Source organism: Perognathus longimembris, chromosome 12 (genome assembly GCF_023159225.1).
Source record: "Perognathus longimembris pacificus isolate PPM17 chromosome 12, ASM2315922v1, whole genome shotgun sequence".
NCBI lineage: Eukaryota > Metazoa > Chordata > Mammalia > Rodentia > Heteromyidae > Perognathus > Perognathus longimembris.
In genome coordinates, this window is record NC_063172.1 from 3,703,805 (window position 1) to 3,726,681 (window position 22,877).

General features: G+C 45.5%; 1 protein-coding gene across 1 annotated transcript in view; it reads left to right on the forward strand.

Moving 5' to 3' along the window:
- Window positions 1-22,877, forward strand: part of Fam135b (family with sequence similarity 135 member B) — a 124,111-nt gene that overhangs the window by 40,701 nt on the left and 60,533 nt on the right. The gene's annotated exons all lie outside the window — the stretch shown is intronic.

A 22,877-nucleotide genomic window follows, 5' to 3' on the forward strand; every position in this document is an offset into this window, starting at 1 on the left:
ATGGGGTGACGCGTAGAGACTGCCCCGAGGCACAGGGGTGCTCTCTTGGGAAGTGACTAGACTCAAAGCGGGCATCGGCTAGCCTTCCCTCATCAAAGCAAAGGAGAGAGAGCACAGCAAATTGTGGGAATGTATAAAATTGTCACGATTAGTTTTAGTAATGTTTTGAGAGGTAATTTCCATTTCCATTAAGTGGAAGCACTTAAGAGCTCCGCCGTGCAGCGGGGCGGGGGCGGGGGGAGACGTTTATTCTTCAAATGAATCAATCTAATTTCTTAGTAGGGTCCATTAGAGTGTACCTAAATATCAAAGCTGCGCTCGCCTGGGGAATACCAAGCAGGACACACACTCGCCGGAGCGCGCAGGGTCTGAGGTCCGCCTGGGGCCGGCGTGGAGATATCTCAGGGCGGAGACCAGGATGACCTGCACACACCTGGCTCTTGAGGACATTCTTTCATCTCCTTGGCTCCGGCGAGGTCACAGCAGCTCAGCGACAGCAATGGCCCGGCTGCCTTAGCTCTACCCTTTCTCTGCACACTACAGGAGTCTGTTGTGCCAGCTGTGCGGGGGCCTTGCTTCCTCTGGGTCAAGCCAGGTTGCTTTCTCCTCCGTTATCCTTGAGGCTACATCTTCATGTTCCATCCGCTGTCCATGATGCGCGCCTTTACCCATGCCTCCTCTACCTCGGGTGTCCCTTGCGCTCTGAGTTCACGTCTGTTGGACTGGTACAAAGACTGCATGTGGAGTTCAATGACAAACGTGCCCGTGAGCCGTCTCCTACTGAATCGGAACAAACGGTTCCTCACGAGTGGCTTCCGAAACGTATGCCACACTTATCTTCCTCGTTCCCTGTCCTGTCTCCCCCTGCCTTCCTAGGGCCTCACTGAAGGCACATCCATAATTAATCACTTGCACGCACATTCTGATCTGCTATGTGACTGCAGTTAGGAGATAGGGTAGAAGCTTCTAGACCCGGGCTAGGTTCCTTGTCTCCCATGGAACGCCCTCGGTACTCCAGAGCATCTCTTCATACACAAGAGTACTTGTTCATAAAGCTGTTTAGAGGACTCGTCAAGGTGATGTACTTAATAGATTTCCTGTCCCCCCCTCCCCCTCGAGAGCCATTGTGCAGGACGTGTGCACTTGGGGTGTCTCATCTGTGGGTTACTTTCCTACCACATCTGACAGGAACCATCTCTTTGTCTTCCCCGTGTTTGATTTCGACCTCCTAAAACAACTCAGTCCTCATCAAGTCCCCAGCGTGTGGACGTCAGCTTTGAGGGAGGAGCCGCAGGCGCCTGCTTGCTGCACCGAGGGGAAGGTGTGGAATCCACAGGGGAGGAGTTCTGTGGAGCAGTGGACACTCAGGAGGAGTGGGGCTGGGGAATCCCAGGCTCAGGGAAGGCTACTCGAGGAAGGCTATGTCCCCGAATCGTCCTTCTTGAGGCAACCTGACTCCAGGTGTCCAGGTTCATCAATGCAAGCGGTCGCCTGTTTGGAGAATGAGGAGGGTCCCCACAGAGGAAGACCTGAGGGCCCCCTGTTCCTTACTCACCAGCAGCACTAGCTGCCTGTGTGTGTTTGTGTGGGGGGGCAGATGGCACCGACGGCGACATCAGGTTGTAAGTACAAGGAACTTACAGAGAAAGCGAGGGAAAGTTCCAGGAGCTGAAATGTTGGTCTAGTTGGGTTTTTGGTTATCAAGTGTTTTCCTATGTGCCAGGCACTGTTGCTGGAACTTGCAGTCGCCCAGATGTGTCACCTCAGAAGCCTATGCTCAGCTTAGTTAGGGACAGGCGCGACAGGGGCGATTTCCAGTGAGCGGTCCAATGTGAATCACAGCAGCGGGCACTAGACGCCTGTGCTGGTGCTTAGGACCATTCGGAGCTGGGTAGACAGCCGTCTCTCTCTCTCTCTCCTCAGTCACTGGGGAAGCTACCTTAGATGTCTGGGAATTTTTCTTTCCTGAAAGACCAGGTACTGAGGTCACTCTGGGGCGTGTGTGTGTGTGTGTGTGTGTGTGTGTGTGTGTGTGTGTGTGTGTGTGTCCCTAAGCTTTTTTGCTCAATGCTAGTTATTGGGAAATGGAGTCATGAGTGTTAAGAAGCAGATGAAAGGAGAGAAAGAAGGCAGAGACCTTAGCAGGCCTCAGAGACCCATCATGGCTGCTGACAGACTCCATGGAGCCCTGAGCAGAGCCAAGGAGCGGGGAGTGGGGGTGGGAGTGGTAGGATTTCACACATTCCACGTGAGATCTTCCCTGGGATTTCCTTGTCCTGTCCTGTTGGGGACTTGTTGTCAGAAATGTCCTATATGGGATTGATGGTGTAGACAGTCCTGTTTGGGATTTTATAGTAGGCTACCCTCCTGACTCCACAGGCAGTCTTCCACAGATAAAGCCAGGGATGGAGTGTTCCTGAGAGCCAGCCATGCCTGCCGCCCACGCCCCCCCCCCCATGAGAGGGTGGTCAGTGGACCATGGGAGCAACATAGACGAATGACAGCAAAGCAGATTCCCTTCACTGGTGCTCTACCATTTGTGCCACAGCTCCGCTTCCAGCTTTTTCGGTTGTTAACTGGAGATAAGAATCTTATAGACTTTCCTGCCTAGATTGGATTCGAACCATGATCCTCAGATCTCAGCATCCTTAGTAGCTAGGATTACAAGCACGAGCCATGGCTGCCTGGCTTATTTTTCAGTAGAATACCTTTGACTCATCCTATTTATATGTATCCAATAAACAATAAGAAACATTAGTGCAGGCAATCAGTGACAAGAAAACTTTTGTGCACAGACCCAGCCTGGTGAACAGGACACATTATGGAGTATATAGAGTTATGAAGCGAAAGAGTAGGGTTCAGCTACAGAGTGTCATGATGAACCAGCGTTTCCCAGGATCTACCTGAGGAACCCAGGTTTCTGACAAACATGCAGCCAGGGAAACAACATGGCTTCATCTTAAACTTCTCATGCATGAAAATGAGCAGAAAACATCTCTCATTATTTATTTGTTTATTTATTTGCTTATTGTGGTTGCAGGGCTTAGACTCAAGGCCTGGGCGCTCTCCCTGAGCCTCTTTGTGCTCCGGCTAGCGCTCTACCGCTTGATCCACAGCTCCACTTCTGGGTTTTTGAGTGGTGAATTGGTGATAAAAGTCTCTTGGAGACTTTTACTGCCCGGGCTGACTCCGAACCAGGATCCTCAGATCTCAGCCTCCTGAGTAGCTAGGATTACACTATGTGAGCCCCTGGAGCCTGGCCTCTCGTTTTATATCCTGTGGTATTCAGGAACAAACGTTGGGACAGTGTTTGACGTCCCCACGTTCGCCTCTGAGAACTACGCAGGAGTTGTGAGCCTTCCTTACAAGTCTCGTTGCCGAGTCTGGGAGGTGAAATAAGTGGCTGTCACAATGGCGGTACCCAGAAGGGTGCCGCTCGCTTCTTCATCATCACCATCATCAACCTGTACCGCCCGTCTCTTGTTTTCCACTGTGGGGGGGACGTGCAAGCAGGCACGTCCCTCGGTAGCACCCACAGGTGAGGGTTCTGCATGCTAGGCCTGGCCAGGCCCTGCCACTTGTGCACAGAGCTGTGCAGTGAGCTGAGGATAGATACAGCTTGATTCTTAGCTATAGTGATGTTGTGTTATGTGTGATCTTAGCACTTGCTCCTTATCGGACTTTCAGATTCATGAAGAAGGTCAGTGCTTTTTTCAGATCTAGATAGAGAACTTAGCCACAGAAATGGATCCCTATTTTCTAATCAGTTTCAAGAGTTTTTGAGGAGATTCAAGGGAAAGAGTATGGAGAGGTAAGGCTGAGGAACAAATGAAACACTGTGGAGGAGGAGGAAATAAATATTTATCAAGCAAAGTTTGTGCACACTTGCAATTATTATTTTAAGTGCTAATTGTACTGTATCTCTTGCTGTTAAGGAAAGAAAGAAAAGCTTATTTAAGGCACCATAATGACTGATTCAAACTGCATGTTAATCAGAATAATCCTATCACTTCATTTATTTTCCTTAGCAAATATTGTGCATTTGAAATGTAATGTAATTTACATCTATGGAAACTTGTGCATGTGTTTTACAGATTGAGGTTCTGTATAAGATTGATTTTGAGGGTAGAGGAGAAAGGGCTCCATTTTCTAAAAATAATTGACTATAAGAAGTCCTGTAGAGTCTAGCCCAGAGTTGGGGAGATGGGATTGGTTCCTGAGGCGCTCCGAGTTGAGGTTAATTCATGTGAAGTCATTAAGCAATGAGGTTGAGGGCAGAGGTGAGTGTAAAATTGCACATGGAGCGGAGGTGAACTTTTGCAGAGAAGCCAGCCAGCCTTCAGAGGTCACGTGACCCTCTTGGAAAGGCAGATGAAAAGAGGCAGAGGAGTAAGAACACCCGGAGAATTGCTTGAAACACAAAGGCAGGCAAGACTTTCAAAGGGAAATCTCAGCCCACAGTCCCCAAAGTGACAGAGGGCTTTTGATACAAGTCAGGAAGCACCTGATAGCTGAAAATGTCTAAGCTTTTCATTCTAGGTCTTTGAAATAAAACTTGTCAAGTTATCCTGGACACATGACCTTCATTCCATCCAGACGACTTCCTACTCCCTCAGAGCCACTTCCTGTCTGCTAAGGAAGTGGTAGCCTTTGTGTGGTCTATGGCAATTTCTTCTGTTTTCTTCCCTTTTCTGCTCAGTTTGCTTCCCACCAGATAATCACAGTTTAGATCAATTTCCCAACACTACTTAAACAAAGTCTTTTGTCAGGACAACAAAAGAAAAAAAGCAGTATTGAATTTCAATAAATCATTTCATAATTTGGAATCTGAGCATTCCTGGAAGTCTTAACTGCTGCTTATCGATGTATCCCACGAATCAGCATTTCCACTGCTATTCACCAAATGGACATGGGGCCTGCGCTTGCCTCTCTCTGATTCTCTCCTTTGCCTCTTTGCTCCTGTTCTTCCTTTAGCGCTGTCTCCCATGAAGGCTCCCCTGGCCTGGTTTTGTGGCATCACTTCAAATGTGATTGCACATAGATGAAAAATGTCCTCTTCCTCCTGGTCTTCACAAACTCAATGTCAGGGAGGAGGCAGGGGCCAGGTTTCGATGCTCATCACAGTCTCTCAAGCTGGTTATCTGTGAGGTCCAGGCTGATAGTCCACAGGTAGACAGTATCACTCTATAGAGGGCTGGCTCACTATGCCAGAGCTACGGGAAGACTCTACGTGCCGTGCTCCTAGGCTTGAGTCTCTCTTACACGGTTAGACTTCCTTTTACTTAGGAGCAGAGCTGGAAGCAGCTGCCCTTGGGGCCCTACTGTGTTGAGTATAATTCCTTCTTTGGCATTAAGGAGCCTGGGCCAAGCGATTCCTAACCTAACAAGGTATGACCCAGCAGGTGTGGCCTTGTGGATGGAATCTGGAGTGTGCGAGGATCTACCACTACCGACTCTCCACTTTGGTTATTTTACTTTCATTGCGGATAGAGTCAGAAGATCATTGTCTTGAAATCTCTGAGGCTGGCGCCAGAAGAGAGTTAATTGGTAAATTCAGTAGTGTTCAAAATGCCAAAAGCGACCAAAAAAAAAAATGAGTGGAGACTTTGCATACTCAGAGTCAGTGAATGAATTGACGAGGTTGGCGAGTAAAGGGCAAAGCTGCCATTGTAACTCAGCTCTTTGGAAGCGAATGGAAATTTCTGTGTCACCAGTTTTGTTTTCTTTTGTGTCGTGAACAGGCCCATTTATTCCCAGTCTGAATTGGTTTATACAAGTCTCCTGAGATAAGTCAGTAAATGCTTTTACTTAAAAATTTTTTTACTAGTCATTTTTACTGGCATATACTAATTTTTACATAGGAAGAGGTTTTATCATGACAGTTTATGTACACATTCATGCCTTTATTGCTCTTTCTTATACACTCTGTATCCCTTTTACTTTCCTGACCCTTGGAGTTCAGCGTTTGTTTTGTCTCTCTCCTATTTTCTGCACATGAGAGCAAGAACTTGATATTTGTCTTTCTGGGACTGGATTATGTTTAACACAGTTTTTTCCAGTTTCCAACCATTTTCCCAGAAAACAACATGATTTCCTTCTTCTTCTTGGGTGAATAAAACTCCTCTGGTACATTTATACCACATTTTCTTCATGTATTCATCTGTCAGTGGACACTATGACTAATTGTCATGGTAAATACTTGGATATAGGTGCCTCTGTAGTAAGCTGACTTTGATTCTTTTGGGTATAGATTTAGTTTTTGAGGAGCCTTCATATTGTAGCTAGAATTACAGGCATGAGCCACCAGTGCCCAGCACTATTTTATTACTTTTATTTATTTGATCGTTTTGCCACATGAATAGCACAACTTTGCTATTGCAATAGCTCCATTACTTCATTCATTTTTGCACCATAAATTCTCAATGGCTAAATTCCCCTTGAGAATGTTATTTTAAAAGAGGACAGAGATATGTAACAGAGTAGTACTCAAATCCTCTCACTAAAGAAACTGTTACTAACTTACTGGTACATATTCTCTGAACCTTTTTGTGATAGGTTACACAAATCTTTGTTCTTATTTTCATTGAATCTATGCATGAATGATACCAAGAACGTGGAGTGGAGCACTCAGTTTATGTCCACTCCTGAGAGTCAATTTTCTTCACAATTAGTGACTTCACTTTGGTAGCCTGCAAATGGCCAAAGGTGGAGTTGTTGCACCCAGAAGCCCGCAAGCCTCACAAAGCACGCACATTTTTCTGGAAAGGCAGCTCTTAGATGTGAGCTACTCGGCCACTGTTTCAGTGGATTTACAAATAATGGCATTTCTGAATGTGCTTCCTCGTGTCAATGTACGAACAGCTTATCTAGGGAGATATCAACAAGCCAGAATGCTGGCTAGTTCTATGCAGTGTTAAATTTGTTTGAAAAAGACTGCCAAAACATACTTCAGAGTGTCATTTTGAACTTCAACTGGCAATTTATGAGGATATTTATTCCCCTAAACCAGGAAAAAAAATGTAGTATCTTATTTCAGTTTGCTTTTTTCTAATAGAGACTGAGAAGAATGGCTACTTTCTGTGTTATTAGCTACTTTCATTCCCCTCTTGTGGATTTTTCATTTACAGCTTTTATTTTTCTTTATATAATCTTCTTCTTAATTACATGCTTTTATTTCCTATCTGTTTCCGAGTGCATTTTCGATGGGCCCTCTCCCTTTTCTTTTAATTTTGTATACTATAGGGGAAAAAAAATCCTCTCGCATGCAGCTTGTTGTTTAATTTGACTTTGGGTCATTTTTGTCACACATGCACTTTGAATGCTTGAAGTTTAGCATCGTAAAGCTTTCGCCTACTGGCCTGTTTAGGACAAGCTTCAAAATATTCTTCCCAACAACCTAGTCCTCTAACTGACATTGTTTCCTTTTTACAGCTTGAGAAACTAAGGCTTAGCAGGGTCAGCGGGTGGGTCAGGACTCGGTCTTCCTAGATCTGCATTTGACAACTGGACGTGTTCACCTGCACAGACACGGCCGGCTGGAGTCTCAGGCAGACCGTGAACAGCACCAGGTCCACACTGTGCCTTCCCTCCGGTCCACACGCGGGCTCAATGCATCGCACACAGCAACACTTATTCCCACAGACCTGCTCAGTCTTGCAGCTGCCTTGGCTTTCAGAGGGATGATAGAGGCACTATCCTTCTGATCCTCAAATTGTAAATATCCATATGAAGGTTTCCACCTAGGCAGTTGATATTTGGAACAAAGGAAGTAACATCTTTCCTCTCCTCTGCCCAAGGGGTAAAGTAGATAAGGACTCCATAGCCACAGCTCTTTCCAGATGAGATTTTACGTTGTGTCGAACGTCCTTTCCTCCCTCTTCACCCGACACCATGTCACTTCTCAAACTCAAGGGATCCAGGAGCCACAATAGCCGGACAACCCCTGCCCATGTCTGCTTTCCACTCTTTTCCACCATGTTTGTTGGCAGCGTCTGTTCTAGCTTCAAATCAAGCCTCGATTTGAACAACCGATGAAAGTTACCTGTGTTTGTCTTTAGACTGTAAATTGCCAAGCCACAAATCAATGTGTTGTGTTTCAGTTTTTATAGTCTTTGATATTTATGACATTATCTAAGTGATTGTTCTGTTTGGGAGGAGGTTGTGTGTTTTTCTGTGGAGTAGAAATTGTGGTCAGCAGTTGTCCTACTCATGGCCATAACTCAAGGGACAGGCACACCTTACTCATTCAGTATTTGTGTTTTGAGGCAGAGTTGATGGGTGGATGGAAACAGCAAGTGAATAATGAACTGGCTTAAGGCCCCTTTCACTGAAGTAATATCTGAAGCTGCTTCTAGCATTCATTGCAATATTGATGGGTTTGGCTTCGAACAATTCAGGTTGATATGGCTAAAGTTTTAGGTATAATCGAAGTCACAACTCCTAGAAATGAATGTTCTTGTTTATCTTTCTTGAAGCTAATGTACTTGGCCTCGGCCTTCTGAAATATGTGTCAATGCCTGAACCAGTGTTTCATGGATTGGTTGTAATAACACTCATAAATTTCTATAAACTGAAGAACTTCATAAGCCATGCACTCTATTAGGTGTCCTGTAAGTCTTATTCTACATCCTCACAATAATCGTAGAGCAAAGTCTCTGTTTCCGTTCTTCAGAAGAGGAAAAGAAATCTCAGAGGGCTTAAAAATAAGTATAGCCAATGAGTTGGGTATCTGAATATCTTTTGTCAGTTAAGTTGATTTTATTTCACCACATGAATAATGATTTCCCTATATGTTAATAACATTTTAAAAAGTCAAGACAGAAAAAAAATCCTTTTTAAAAGCTGATAGGTCAATGAGCTAATTTCTTTATACTGTTTTTCAAACTTAATACTGTGTTTGTTTGTGCACGTGTGTGTGTGCTCAAGTGTGTAATAGCCATATGCTGCACAGTGTGTTGGGTATGTTTGAGCAAAATGAATCTAGAATTCATACTGGACTTAGTCTTATAAAGTAGGTAGTTATCCAAATAGTTCCGACTAATGATCACAAAGATGCTTGGACAGGTAAGGGAGACGAAAGAAGAGCTTGTCCAGGAGGAAATGCTGGCAATGGAAGTGAAGAATGGGCAGAAGTCATTGGGGTCCATGGAGGGGGAGAAAATCATCCTTGAAGACTCTAGCAGCTTGTTTTGCCTTTATCCTGGGAAGAGTGGAGGAAAGAGGCCGAGGATGTTGAGTTTGGAACATGTAGATTGACTTCATAGATTGAGAAGATTCCTCTGAGGGAAAACTGTGGAGGGGGCGGGCAGTCTGCACGAGAGGCCACCAGAGCAAACCAAGGCCACCGGTTTATCTCGACAGGAAGCCAGGAGAATGCGCACACGCTTGTCGGTGGATGACTTGGGAAGGAGGAGGAGTGCTTGATGAGACAGCACACATAGGAAGTGACAAAGAACGTCTCCAAGTGACTCACATCCCTGCCTGAGCGCAGATGACGGAACATCTGCCAAAGGGAGCCAGCCTAAAAAAGAATCCATTTTTCCTAGGGAGGATCTGGAGTGTATGCGATGTGTTCTCAAGTGAATAGCAACATGAAAACGTTAAGCTGTGTAAAACCTGCAGATTTTAGGCTGAGCACAAAATGGAGAGGTAGCTATAGACATACCACTGTTACGCTGCACGCGAAAGCCTCCTCCATTGTGAGCACGGCGTCAGAGCCGTCTCCATCGTACCGGTGTGGAGCCAGCACTGTCTGGCTATCACCAGCCCATCACACACCCTGCGGCCGGTTCCCGTAGAGGACGCTTCGTGTTCCCAGAAACCCTCTGTTCCAACTGATCTCTTATTGTCCCCATAATTCTTCCCCTTAGAATTCATACAGTTAGAACCGTACAGTCTGTAACCTTTTCCCATTTTCTTTTTTTTCCTCCCACACAGCAATATACACTTCAGTTCCCTTCATATCTCCTCATGGAGCTGTAGAGCTTTTCTTTCCAACCTGCAGTAATATTCCACCGTCTGGGTGCACTGCTTTATTTATCGATAGGCCTTCTGAAGGATACTTTGGCCATTTCTCTAAGTTTTGGCAATGATGAGTAAAAGTCTAGGAATCGTTAGGCGTAGGTTTTTATGCAGACATAAATTTTCAACTCCTTTGGAAAATACCAAGGAGCGTGACGGCTGGATCACACAGTCAATATATGTTTACTTCTGAAGAAAAGCACCAAACTGTCCTTAAAAGTGGCAGCCGTATGGTGTGCACTGCTCATTAATCAATGAGAGCTCGTTTCTCCACACACTCCCTTGCCTGTTCCCGGGTTTGGGATTTTCGTCACTTCCATAGGCATTTAGTATTATTTAATTGACTTTATTTGCATTTCTGTGATGATTTGTAATGTAAGACATCTACTCCTGTGCCTATTCCTCATCTTCCTAGCTTCTTTGGTGAGGTATTTGTGAAGAACTTTGGCCTACTTTTGAATCACATTGTTTTCTTTTTTGATGAGTTTTAAGAGATGTTTATATATTTAACATGACAGTCTGTTATCATTGAGGCCTTCTGCAAATGATTTCTCCCAGTCAGTGGCTTATTTTTTTTTCTGTTTCTTGATCATATCTTTCTGAAAGAAAAAAAATAATTCCAATGAAATTTTTCTTATGAGTTCTGTCATGTGTGAAATCTGTGTGTCATATTTTAAAAGTCAGTTTATCATATTCCATGGAAACTTTGATGTGTCTCTTGGATAAAATATTTTCCAACGAAGGTAGTTCATGTTTAAGCATCCTCAATGTATATTACCTCTGAACACCTAAGCAAAACATTCCAAGTAGGCAATTAGCTTACAGGTCTTGAATGTAGAGGCAAAGTCTGGGGTAATGGCATGAATTTCAGTAAGTGCCTGTGTATAGATACCACTTCATGTTTCAGGACTTGAAGGATGCACAAAAGAGTCACATCTCCTACTCTCACATAAACACTGTAGCCCAAGCAGTATTTTGTTCTATGAAAATAAACACAACTGACGGGAGAAGCATGAGCCTGGGGCAAGCGAAGGCTTGCTAACTTAGAGGGTGACTGACGAGGAGGCAGAGGAAAGCCGCTGGAGAGTACAGAGGAGATCCAGGAATGTTTTATTTTTAGCATATTTCTGGGAGTGGCTGCTTGGCATTTCAGAGCACTGCTGAACTTCCACATTTGTGTGGATTGAAAGTTCCCTTGTACTTTTACAAACACATAGGGCACCGATCACCTGGCTTGAATTTCTTTGCTTTTTTGGGGTGGGGGGTTGGGGGTGGGGGTGGTGCTAAAGCAACAGAAACCTGGTTGTGGAGTGTTGAAGAATGAATAGAACAATGAGGAAAATGAGCAGCCAGAGAGCCGTCCTTTCGCTGGTAGGCTGCTGTTACCTAAGTGAGACCACAAGGATAAGCTTGGAAATGGTAGTTTTAGTGTGCATTGTATGTCTACTGAAAGGATGCTAAATACACCAATAAACGAGCAGATCTAAGAGGAAAGGTTGAATTTGTAAAAATGAAGCAGCACGAACAGTTCAACTGCCCAAGTCATTAAGACTTCATGTTTTTCTTAAGCCCAGTACCGTGTCCTACAGCACTGGGACAAGACATCAGGACTGAGTGCTCAGAAGCTCACAGAGACATGTGGATAAGCAAGTCAGACTTGAGGAGGAGCAGGAGGAAGGTAGAATAATGGCATCTGGCAGCACAGTGTTGAGAAGTCCTCTGACCTTGTTTTCTAGCAGCTTCTGGAAGGCCAGGTGACAGCAGCCAATGTATCTAAAGAGCAAGTTGGCACAAGTTGAGGATGTGAAGGAAACGGAACCTGGAACAAGCTGGCTGATAATTGATGTGAGAATGCAGGAATAGAGTTTGAGGATATTGACCTATATATGTGTTGACCTATATATGTATGCATGCCGAAGCCAACCAGCTAAGCATTGGCTAGAAAGGTGAAATGGCAACTTTTCGATGAGAGTTGTAGAATTTTCTCGGACACCAGGATGTGAAAGAGCCCATGAGAATAGTCGCTCAGTGGCCGGGTGAGCAGCAGGGTGGCGAGGCCCGAGAAGGGTGCTGGACTTGAGAGTACATTTAGGACTCTATCGCTGGCCATTTGGACTGAGTTCCCCACAGCTCCCAGTCCTATTTCCCATGTGTCAAATGAGCTTGTGAACTTTCTCTTAACTCTCGAAAATCTTTTCAACTCTGTCCCCACTGTGGATGTGTGAGTGCTCAGCTGTTGAACAGTGGCGGAGTGATGAAAGATGAAAAGTTGCTTTATGAAATGATTACTCAGCTCTCTTTTGGAAATAATCAACATTGCCAGACTGACATTCGGGAAGACACTGAATGACTTACAGAATAATGGATGGGAAGAAACAGGTGGACTGGGAATAGAAAAGAAAGGAGAAGCAGAACCCCAGGGGAACTACTGAGCACAGGAGCACCTGGTCAAGGTGGATGAGTGAGGTCAGGGTCTGTGTGTGTCCTTGGCAGTCATGGGATTACACCATTGTCTCTTCTAACCTTGAGAACAATCCTCTACAAGCAGAGATTATTGAGGGATTTTACATATTAAAAGCATTTGACTCAAAACAAACAGCCAGCCAATGCGCAGAGGCTGTTCCCTTGAATAAAGGCCTGTTTGATTTCAGAGGCTGTGATGCTGGTAGCCGGGTAGCCAGAGCCACGGCTGCCTTCCGGCTGGCACAATCTTCAAGGGACAGGTGGCAAGTAAGAGGTTGTTAAGGAGCAGACAGAAATTTGAAATGAGGTTGAGTATACCCATTAATTAAAAAATACTAATTGTGTGCCTCCTGTGCTTAAAAGCACCCCATCAGGGGGCAAGAACAGGTTGAAGAGTAATGTGAACCTTATTCTTGGAGAAATCCAAGGCTGATTTACAGAAAGATGCATGCAGAACTAGAGCTGCCATTCCAGGCATTACCACCATGCAGGCATTACCAAGATGCAGACATTACCACCATGCAAGATCACCACAATGTAGGTGTGGATTGCCATGGGCATAGAAGATGGATCCATTTCCAAGGCTTAGTAAATACTGAGATTTTAAGCTAAGAATGCCAGTGTCATCTCTTTCCTGAGTAAATGTGGGCCTTACTTGCTTGACATTATTCTTTTATGACAAACACAGATTATAAGTCTAGTATGTCTGTTTAGAACCCTTCCTTATGTTTCCTACGTGTGTTCCTCTCACACTTTCTCTTCCTTGTGAGAGTAATAAAATACTTTCCGGTGGCTGTCGACCTCTCTTCTTCTGTCACTTCTGGTATTTAATCACCAGTAGTCCTAGGGATTCACAATCAAGACACAGTTCTGATTAATCTAATCCACTGGATCTTCTTTTTAGATTTTCTTTCAACATTGACTCTTATAAATCTTATATTGTACTTTAGGACAAAACCTAAATTATTTGCTACAGTTTACATATCTCTGCAGTGTGAAAGCTGCAGGCAAAGCAAGGATTTGACACAGGCCTTTGCTTTGTGCACCATCCGGACTGGGCAAATATTGATAGCATGTGTGACCAACTGAAGCTCCGAGTGACCCAACGGCTGAGAATTTGGCACCAATGCTTAATAACATCCGCGGCAGTGAACTGAATCTCACATGGAGGAGTTAGCTTGCTGGGCTGCCTCTGTTCCCTGCTGAGTCCTCAGAATGATCCAGAATCTACCTCAAGCCATGTTCCCTTGCAAGCAGCAGGCATGAGGTATGCCTGAAACACACAATATGGACTTGCCGGGGAGGGTCTAAGCAAGGCTCCATCTTCCTCTCCCGAAACCCATCCTCTTATCAAGTCATTGGGAGACTCAGCGAATGGCAGGCAGAGAGCCCTGTTTATGTGATTCAGGCTTTCCTGAGCCATCTGCCTGGGCCATATGTTTCCCAAGGAGAACTAAGTTTAGCTGCAAATGCAGTTAATCAAATATTTGTAAGAGCTGCAGTGTCCCCATCCAATTACGGCCCCCCCAGGCGGTTCCCAGGAGCACAGGGGCTGTTTTCTAGCCCATAGTGACCTTGGCCTTAGCACGGTGCCACAGCAGGAAGGGAAAGCATTGCCTTGCACTGCTGAGTAGGCACAAGCAGACTGTCACTCTGTTTTTGTCTTCCACTGCCGGGGTGTGAGCCAGGCCTGCTCTGCAAAACCGTGAGCAGCTCTCTGGAAGGGCGGAGACTTTTTCTCCCCCCACCCAGGCCTTCATTGAGCTGTGAGCAGTGGTTCTATCACTGTGCACCCTTCGACCCCCGGCCCCTCTCCTTTCCCCTCTGATGTGTTAGGGCCCACATCTTGACCATGCTGGCACTCCAGTGCTGGGAAGGGATATCTGAAGGACGGAGCACGTGGTACCATTGCCAGGGTGTCAGCCTATCAAAGCATATGCTGGGCACAGTGGTGAGCTGGGGTCCTGCCTGGCATAGATCCTTTACCATTGCGAAGGTGATATCCTGGAGAGAGGTAGAGGTTTTGGCCCTTGTGGTGTGGGACAGGAGGATTTCCAAAGCTCAAGACACATGCAAAGATGACCCCTGCTGCTACCTGCTGCTGTGGCTGACCTTTGGTTCTGGTTAAGGGAACAGAGTGTTCCCACACTAGGGACAGGTCAGTCCTTCTGTGTCTGCAAGCTAGAGATTTTGTCTTCTCAGTGTCACAGGTTTTCCTCTCGGCCTCCCTCCCTCTAAACCGCAGGGTGACCTGCTCCTGGTGGCTGGCAGCAATTTCAGCAGACACAAGCCCTTCCCTGGGTCAGACGCTTCCTCCACTGCATGTGCATCAGCGCCAAACACCGCGGGGAGCCGTGCCTGCACCGAGACTTACTCCAGGGCCAGCTCTTCTCCTTCCTCTCTCAGCTCATGCGTCCTAAGTCTGTGAATACCACACAGTTCTTCCAGGTGGCCCGTGTGCCTGAGAATTCCAGATTTCTGATGGGTCACCCTGACTCAGGCCTGACTTTGGCCCATCCCTCTCGTTACCTTTCCATTCTGCTCACAGCTGCTCCTCACAGCTGAGTCTCCTTTGCTCATCCTGTGCATGCTCTAGACACTTCTGGATCTGCAATTCTGCCCTTGCTGCCTTCCCTCTACCTGGCCGTCACCCGATCTTGGGAATCAGCGGAGTTGTGGTAGCCATCACTTCCCTTGTGCATTCCCAGGTTTCTTCCAATCGATTTCAAAGCTGTGTTTTTCAGCAAGATTGCTCTAACTGTCCCAGCATAAAATGAAAAAGCGTTCATGTCTGATCATAGGCTTTTTCCCCATCCATCACCATTTCGCATTCAGAAAATAATACCAAACACGTCACCAGTGCATTTCCCAAAGCACCCGCATTGCTCCTCCACACTATTGACGGCATCAGGTGTGTGCAAAATCTGCAGACATGAGGCACTGCATTCTTCCACGGAGGCCCAGCAGCACCCTGCTTCCTGTGTCAATGTGATGTCTTCCTGAGCAGTGGCACCTGCTGACTCTCGTCCCGAGAGCACATGCAGCGGATCGATATGTATCCATTCAATCATGCAGCTGTGGAGAGATGGGTCAAGGAATGTTAGACCTCTGCTTTAAGGACACAGGGAGACTGGCAGACTTGGGGTAAAATCATCCTCATTTTCTTCTTATTATATAAGGACCTGTTTTTACAAATCATTTTGAATTATCAAATGAAGTTAGAATCCAATTACTGGTAGTCCTAAGTACTGAGTTGGATATTATACATGAATACAACTTTTCCACATTCTTAATGCACAGGCAAGGAGTAGGTATTGGCTCACAGAGACCTTTGCTGTGACAAATACAAATGTCTCTAGTCAGACCTGGTGTTACTCACAGTTTTTGGGAGTCTTAGCAGAAGGCTTTCCCCAAGTGGGTAGGATGTAAACACTTTTGAATTTTCTGTTCTTTTTGGATTTTTTTCCATTAAGCTTTCTTCTGATGCATAACAACTCATCTAATTTACCCTCTTCTAGAAGTTCTTTCCTCAGCGGTGTAGAGCTTTTGAAGGAGAAAATGGGACAATGATTTGAGAGGTACAACACAGAGAGGTAGAGGTGCAGAAGAAGGGAAGAAGGAACAGCAGTGAGGTGGGAGAGGAGCCCTGAGCTTGAATACCCTTCCTTAGTGGAAAAGTAGGGCATGAAGGGACTATTATGCTGTCAAGAAGTATCATAGTGTTATTGCTATTTTGCAAGAAGGCCAGGAGGTTGAAGTCTCCCTCAAGTCCCCTAGGCGTTAGTAAGGAGCCTCCATGTCCCATCCGAGCAAAGCACATGGCCCTGAACCCAGCCCACTTCCTCCCCAGGGTCAAAGGAACTCAAGATCTGTTACACCGACATCCCAGTGAGTGTGTATATGCACATCCACTGGGATTGTACTATAGCTTGTCAGTCTGTACTCATGTTTAATAGTCATACCAGCTACCCATCCCCTTATCTAGAAGCTTGTCTATCCATTTCCATTTCTCTGATGACCCATTGCATTTTACATCTTGTATCAAGACCATCATCTCAGTCAACTCTCGCAACCTAGGCTCTAGGTGACTCTCCCATCCCCAGTTCACCAGTGAGGAAAATGAGGCCCGGACTAGCAAGTTCTTTCGGTGTGGGTACATGGCACACAAGGGGTAAGGCCAAGTTCAAACACACATCTTCTCATTCGGTTCCATTATTTTGTGCCATTAGAAAAAGCATGTGGTATAAGGGCACCTGGCCTCTTATTGAAATACAAATGAAAATACCTTCGGCAGCACAGTGGGTAGGAACCAATCTCAAGCCCCCCCAAACCCCAACTGTTAGATGACTAGAGTGTGCCCCAGGAAACAAGCTGTCCTTTTGCTTTTGAGATTGGAGAGCAGCAGACATTATTGGCTCATAGAGTATTATCCGGCACTGGACTTACTGGGCTCCATTTAATAGGTAGATCACAATGGCCTATAATTAAGTAATTAAGCCCACTCAATGTTGATAGGAGAATGCTTACAGCTAAATTGCAGCCTGGCTCACTGTCAGTAGTTTAAATGCTGCTTTTAACTGGACTCCGATTCAGTTGTACCCGTGTAAATATGAATTTCTGCCAGTCATTCTGTTTTGTAACCTGAGTTTTCTTGCAGAGTAACTAAGATTCAACCATTGTTATTGCTACTATTACCTAACTAGACCTCCCATGACCCCCAGATGACCTTTACAGGTTGTTGCCCTTCCAGCTCTGTGTTCACCAATAGTTAATTGGATAATGGATGCATTGAATAGCTGAGTGACTGTACTATGGTAAGTTAGCTGTTTCAGTATTTCAGGACTTATTATTTTTCTATAAAATAGAAGGGTGAGAGTAGTGAAAGCCAAGTTGGGAGAGAAAGAAAATTGAGAGAAACAAAACTCAATACTGAAGAATATTCTTCCTCATCATTGGATTCTTGCCAGCAACAGTATTATACTCAATGTATTTCCTGGGGGATTGTTTATTTAAGTAGTGAATGACTGAATACAGGATGGGAGAATTTTTTTAAATTTGTTTTTGTTTTTGTTGCCAGTCCTGGGGCTTGGACTCAGGGCCTGAGCACTGTCCCTGGCTTCTTTTTGCTCAAGGCTAGCGCTCTATCTCTTGAGTTACAGCGCCACTTCGGGCTTTTTTCCATATATGTGGTGCTGAGGAATCGAACTCAGGGCTTCATGTATACGAGGTGAGCATTTTACCACTAGGCCATATTTCCAGCCTGGGTGAATTTTTTTAAACACTATGATGTGGAGATTTGACATTGAAGATGGTTACAAACTATGATTCTGCGTTTTCTTATATGTAAAACAAAATTCTGCCAATTTGTATAAGGTATATAAAATATGTGGAACTCAGACCTACCAACCCCAGGCTACTGCCTGCAGAGAAACTTATAATGAGTAAAATGATTTTGCATTTATATTGCAGAAAAGTAATGTTTTTAATTCTTATGGTTAATAATACCTATACTTTAGCTCAAATTTTTTGTCCATAACTTATCACCATAATTAAGTCATTTAAATTAGCTCTTACGAGCTATTACTACTAGCTGCCGTGGTAACAGTGTGGGGAGGTGGGACCTCTGGCATCTCCATCCCTGTGGTCACAGGAAGGAACCTCCTTTTTGTCTCTTGGCCTCTCTACATTTCATCAGGGCAGGATGCAGCAAGAGATGCCTTGATGTTTCCCGTCTCCAGAGCTGTGGACCTCCAGATTTCTGTGCATTTTAAGCTATACAGTCTCTGGTGTTCGGTCACAGCGACACAAAGTGGACCGAGTCAGAACATCCACATATTCAGCCACTGATCTTCAGAGAACAACTCTCCTTCTGCTTAGCTAAGTCTCGGGACATGTCAGTACATAAGGGAACCCAACCAGCTTTCTACCAAAGCACCGTGAGTGTGGAAGGTTGCCACCTGGTACTTCAGGTTTCTCCAAAATATCTTTCTTTCTAGGAATGGAGCATCCTTGCTAGTTCCACATAGTAGGCTAAAACAATGTCCCTGAATTTCAAAATAAGGAAACACAGGACCGAGGTTCTGCCTCGCCCCGGAGCTCTGGGTGTCTTAACCAGGTCATTCCAGGAACACGGTAACCCAGACAGCCACCACCTGGATGGAGGCGCCGGTGGCAACCCCCTGCACACCGGGTGCGCAGTGTGCCCAGGACTACGAGGAGTCAGTCTGGCCCTCCTTCCAACACATAATGGACATCTTCTACAAAGTGATTTCTCCTCTGCCTCTTCCTTGAAATGGTCAGGAAAAACAATGAAGTTCAGCTTCAGGATGACATTCCGACTTTTCTGTTCCTGGAAACAGGCAGAACATTGCCTTCCTGTAGAGTCATCCTCATTGTTACCTTCCACCGAGGGGGAAATCTGTTTGGATTGTGAAAGTAACACAGCTGAAGACATACATTTTAATTCATCAGCCTTTCCTAAACCTCACCTCCACTATGCAAATGAGGAGAGCAGGGCTTCTTGCCTCATTTGTGCTCAGATTTCTTGATCTTTTCAAGCTATATAACCAGAAGTCGTGGGTATAAGCCGACAGCTAACTAAAGATGATGTTTAATCCCTATTTCCTATGAACTCCAAGGTCATGACCTTGATCAACGCCTGGTCTCATCGGGCCCTTTCACTTCTCTAACGTGGGGTGTGTCTCATATAAATGTGGGCTGGGCTTGAGGAAATCCGGCAGTGGAGTCTCTGTATTTTTATATTTCATCATTGCAGACCTCACTTAGTCAGCCTTGGGCCTGGCTAGCTGAGTGGATGTCTGTCTTGGAGTTTCGATTATTTAACAAAGCTTGGCTTTCGGGAGAGAATCAGTGTGCCAGAGGACCTGGGGTCATGTTCTTGGAATGGAATGGTGGGTGGTGCACAAGGACTTGGCCGTGGGGTGCCGTTGTCTCGGGTCTTGGTGCCTTGGCTCTGCGCCAGGTGGGTACACTTCACAGTCTGTGTTCACAGAGCCTTCTGCAGCTGGAGGGGTGCCTGGCCGAGGAGGGTCATCATCTGAATGTCCCACGTTTCGAGGTGCACAGCTGTGTCAAGTAGTCACGTGACTTAGTTGGGGGACTAGCGGAAATGACAACGTAGAGCTGTGTTCTACCCTTGCTTTCTATTCTGAAAGTCCATATTCATCTGTTGAAGTATTCGTACAACAGGAGCCAGTAAAGAGCTCCTCTCTCCTCTTCTGCGTCTTGCTCGCACCTCGGCTCCTAATTCCTGACCTCTTCTCCTCCTACCACACTTTCTTTCCACCTGCCCTGTAGTTCCCTTAATGCCGTCACTGGGCTCCTCCTCATTTATGGTACCAACGTTGCCACCTCCATGCGTGTACGTGTGTGTGCACACACATTCACACAAACACATATATGCACATAATTGATTTCTAGTTTTCAAGTAATATGTCAAAATGCCCCAGGAAGTAGAGAATAGAAATAGCAAATTAAAGATAGTGGTTTTTCATTCAATTCCTATTGGTGCACAGCATCTCAAGGCATGGACTCCATCTTGAAGGATAGGGAGCAGGTACTTCCATTGTCTCTGTGTGCTTGACGCCTGGTCTACGAGGAGAATGCAGATGGTGGAAACGGGTCCCTTGTGTCTGCAAAGCAAGCCTGTGCAAACTCATCAACAGATGCAGGGCAGTATATTTCAGGAAGTGGCTTTGCTTAGGAGGATAAAGAAGTGCTTTTTCTGCAGGATTCCAGGAAGAGGGAGCAAGGCATTGACGAATTGGCTCATGCCTATAGAGAGGCAGAAATAGGAGGGTCACAGTCTACTGTCAGCCAAGGCCAAACATGTGAGACTATCTGAAAAGTAACTGAAACCAAAACGGCTGGAGGCATGGTACGGGCGGCAAGAGCCCCTGTCTAGAAAGTTTGAACCCTAGTATTCCCTCACCGCCCAAAAGAAGAGAGAACAAAGACAGTGGGGTAAGGTGTCCAAATATGGATTTTTTTTTTTAACTGAAAAAGAAAGCATTCCGATGGTGTCCTGTGGGAGGGTTGTCTCTATGACGTACATCATCTGAGCTGCCTTGTGATTGGGGAGCCTTCCTTGCAAAGATACTTCTGGTTTTTGTCCTATCTTTAGTGATGGGGAAATGACACAGAAAGTCTCTCAGGGCCCCAGGAATGCCTTATTCCAGGCTTAACAGAGCATCTTGGGATTTAGTGATCTTCAGTAAGTATCATTGGATCTCCAGGTCGTTGTTCAATACGTGCAAAGCCAGACTTTCATTTCCTCAAGGAAGTGGCAGCTAAGAGCGTATTCCAAATGGAGAACTGAGCTCTTTCTCTCTGAACACAACGAAAAACTTCACTAGAGTGTGTATGGCCGAGCTGGTATGTGCCAGGTCACGGGATCTTGATCCGTGTTATCCTATTTATGCGCACCGTGCTCCCAGGAGGCAAGTGTGGACGTGTCCATTTTTCACCTAGAAAGCTGCTGTGAGAAGAGGTGACGTCACTTTCCCAAAAAGGCAAGTGATTGAACTGTGGTGCCTGCTGTCCCCGCTGGCAGCCGAGGGCGCACGCTGCTCTGACCTTCAGGGTGCTGACGCCATCCATCCTCTGCTGTGTTGTCAGTCTGGCTTATAGATCAACCAGGCCCTGACAGGGCTAGGGAACGGGCCGGGGTAGCAAACAGAAACAGAAAGGCATTCGTACACAGAGGCACTTCTCTTTAAAATCCGAATCGATCTGAATCCAACAGGTCTCCAGAGGCTGCATCAGGCTGGTGATTTTATTTCCTTCACCACGAAGGGCGGATTAGAGCAGGCATCTTAACAGCTTGGGGGATTTGACGTGATTCGGTTTCCGGCTCTAAAGTTCCTCATGGGTCACCTTAGATGTTGCCACCAGAGGCTGGGGCATCTGGGCAGTTTTTGTTTACCCTTGTGATGGATTTTTGGGGGTGACTTTTTTTCTCTTGTTGAATACTACAATTTGTGTATTTGTACATATACATATGTCTGTATGTAATCATTTATTTTTGGCTTCTAGTATGGTTTGAATCCAGGATCTTGCACTTGCTAGGCAAGTAAGTACTTGACTGCTTTTTTTTTTTTTTTGCCAGTCCTGGGGCTTGAACTCAGGGCCTGAGCACTGTCCCTGGCTTTTTTTGCTCAAGGCTAGCACTCTGCCACTTGAGCCACAGCGCCACTTCTGGTCAATTTCTGTATATGTGGTGCTGAGGAATCGAACCCAGGGCTTCATGTATACAAGGCAAGCACTCTACCACTAGGCCATAGTCCCAGCACCAGTACTCTACTGCTTAAGACACTTCCCCCAACCCTTTTTGATTTTTCTTTAATTCTTTTAACAGATGAAGTTTTGTGCATTTTTTGCTGGGGCTTTCCTGGATCACAGTATTTCTCATTATGCCTCCACGTAGCTGGGATTTACCGTTGCACCCTATCCCATCGTGGCAAGCTTGATTTGTTGAGTTGAAGCCTTGCTAACTGTTTTTTTTTGGATCTAAGCTGGCCTTGAGTCACAATATTTCCAATTAGATGGGTTTATGGACATGTGCTATCATGCCTGGCTTTCTACTGTTTTCCTACTGTGCTTCATAGAGTACTGACACTTGGCTAGGAAATTATTGATATTTTTCCTCGATCCTAGGGATTGAACTCAGGACCTCATGTTTGCCAGGCAAGTGTTGTGCTTTTTGAGCCACACACACGTGCTCTCTCTCTCTCTCTCTCTCTCTCTCTCTCTCTCTCTCTCTCTCTCTCTCTCTATATATATATATATATATATATATATATATATATATATATATATACATTTCTAGTTTTTACCTAGGATGGCCCAGACCATAATCCTATAACTCCACCACTTGCACAGCTGGGATATGTATAAATCAAACAGAGACAAGGGGCTGGGGATATGGCCTAGTGGCAAGAGAGCTTGCCTCGTATACATGAGGCCCTGGGTTCAATTCCCCAGCACCACATATACAGAAAACGGCCAGAAGTGGCGCTGTGGCTGAAGTGGCAGAGTGCTAGCCTTGAGCAAAAAGAAGCCAGGGACAGTGCTCAGGCCCTGAGTCCAAGCCCCAGGACTGGCAAAAAAAAAAAAAAAATAAAATAAACAGAGACAAAAGTAGCAAAATAAATCAATCACAAAAGCAAAGAAAAACTGCTCAGCTGTTTACCACCACACCCATATTAGTTCTGAGATAGAGCCTCATTCACGATCTTCTTAGCGCTTCCTCCTAAGTAGCTGAGTACGGTAGCATGCCTGGCCTGAAATTAGAGTGTTACCCATTCAGCCAAGTAGATAGATATGAGGATAAATCGACATGCTGCCGAGACATACAGCAATGTCCTATCTCAGGC